This window comes from Lissotriton helveticus, chromosome 5_1, assembly GCF_964261635.1.
Source record: "Lissotriton helveticus chromosome 5_1, aLisHel1.1, whole genome shotgun sequence".
NCBI classification, from domain to species: Eukaryota; Metazoa; Chordata; class Amphibia; order Caudata; family Salamandridae; genus Lissotriton; species Lissotriton helveticus.
Genome location: NC_136065.1, coordinates 1,345,394,082 through 1,345,396,496, shown reverse-complemented (window position 1 = coordinate 1,345,396,496; position 2,415 = coordinate 1,345,394,082).

The following is a 2,415-nucleotide window of genomic DNA, read 5'->3' as shown; positions in this document are numbered from 1 at the left end:
TCAAAGTCTAAGGATGCAAAAATAATTCCCTATCCCCAAAGAAGAGTGCCAGTGTTCCTAACCTGCAACCACATCCTCAAAGTAAGCACTATTTTCAACATTTATATTATGGGTCATTTTGCATGTTCGTAAAGAGTCGAGCCTGTACCAGGTTAATGAAGTGAACAAACATGATTGGGAACAAACACCCATCTACTAAAATTAGGGAAACGCTAAAAGCACTTGGGCATATTTACTAATCTTTCACGCAGGTTAGGAAGCAAAGTTGCTGCCCTGCATTGTGTGAAAGAGAGAGAGCAGAAATGCTCCATATTTACAAAGAGATGAAGTACTTCTGCTCTCCCCTTGCGCAGGCGCAGTGTTTGTTGCATAGCTCCAACGCAGGCACCCTGGCACAATAGCATCAGGGTGCCTACATTATTGGTATGATTTTGTTGGTGCAGAAAGGCACACCTTCCTGCACAAAAACAATCCTTAGAGGCTTTGTCATCTTTCAATGAGCGATACAGAACGCATAGAAAGAGGAAAAAATAAGTAGAAATACAGATATTTCTCCTTTTTACGCCTCACTGGAGAAGGTGTAGCTTTTGAAACATTCCCAGGTTTACTAACTTTAGTATATCGTGGAATGCACCAAAATACATTGGTTGATGCAAGGGGAAAATGTCATTAGCTACTAGTTTTTTAAACTCAAGTTTCACCTCTTCTCTTACACTGAATTGAATGTTCCTTGCCTTCTGTGACACGGGTGTGACTTGGTCCTTTTGAACTATTTTATGACGAAAACTGTTTAAGGTTCCCCTTTCACCTGAGAAGACATTTGGAAACTGCTCTGACAATGATTGAGTAAAGGTAAGGGATTGAGAACACAAAAGTGGGCAATTTGATATTTAAACCTGTTCAGGAATGTTAGGGTTCAATGTAATTCCTAACTTCCCCTGATCCCTCATCCTGATACTCAGGGACCTTTTTCTGCCACTTAGAGTTTGCTCTCCGTTTTCCTCTCTGTAAATTCAAAACTAAGGGCCTTATTATGAGTCAGGCGGACCAAGGATCACCAGACTCACAGTGACGGTCTCCTGACTGGCCTGTTACGACTAGGGCGGACGGGCCGCCCTGAGACCACTGTGACAGCCGTTCCCTGGTGGTTGCGCGGCGGTCCTGAGGCCGCAATATGCTTGGCGGGGTCCCTGCGGCCCCGCCACGCATATTATGGGTTTCTTCACTGTCACACATTTCATGGTAGTGTGGCTCTGATAAAAAGTGTGGTGGTGAGGAAACAAAGGGGGCCCTACACGTCCCACTGATGCCTCACGCCATGTGGATGCATACAGGGGGGCACATCAGATATCTCCAGTGTGCACGCACAACAGTACCTGCACAGCATGGTCTGCAGCAGTCCATGTCATGCAGGCACTGATTTTGATGTTCTCATTGGGTGCCTATTTCATGGGAACGTAAAAAAACAGCCTGCCAGACAGGAGAAAACTCCTAATCTGGCAGCCGGTTCAGACGTGGGTTTGACGGTACTGGAGTGGGGTGGTCTCTGCCAAACTCCCAATAAGTCCCTTAGATCACAATATCCTACCATGGGTATGGGTTCACCTGGTCAGGTAACGGGATGTACGTCAGATGGTAACAAAATATCACTGAGGATGTTTCGAACATTTTCTTCCCATACTGTGCAGTTTACAATAGTAAAAGCTGAGCCTGAACCAGCTACCAACTCAATAGAGATTTCACCTAAAATAATAGAACAAAAGATTTTTTTGTGTATTATTATTCAGGCCTAGCACATCATATTCAATACAAAGTACACAATTTGTGTCTATTTCATCCCTGGCTGACAAGAATTCATCACACATTTAACAGAGATAAATGTTGCTGGACATTGTAATTATTAGCGTGCATGGCAAACTGATCCCTAATTCCTTTGTCATGTAATATTCCAGATTTGGAGGAAATTGCCAATCTTTTCAAGTCTGCAACAAAATCATCAATAGATTCCTGACTTCCTTCCACGTTAAATACATTGTTGCCTAAATCCTACAGTGCATGCGTAAACACATCGGTGCCATCCACAGACCTTGGGCCCGATTCACAAAAGTAATCTGAGACAAAATCCTAACTTTATGACTTTCGGAATTCACAAAAGGCATTTAGGAGTAGTAAAGTTAGGATTTGGTCTTAAGTTTTGGTCTCAAGACAAAATCCTAACTTAAATTAAACTTAAGTTAAACTTAAGTTAGGATTTTGTCTTAAGTTTCTCTTAAGTTTTGGTATTAAGACAAAATCCTAACTTAAGACAGAATCCTAACTTTACTACTCCTAAATACCTTTTGTGAATACTGAAAGTTCTATAGTTAGGATTTTGTCTCAGATTACTTTTGTGAATCGGGTCCCTTGTCTTTTTTC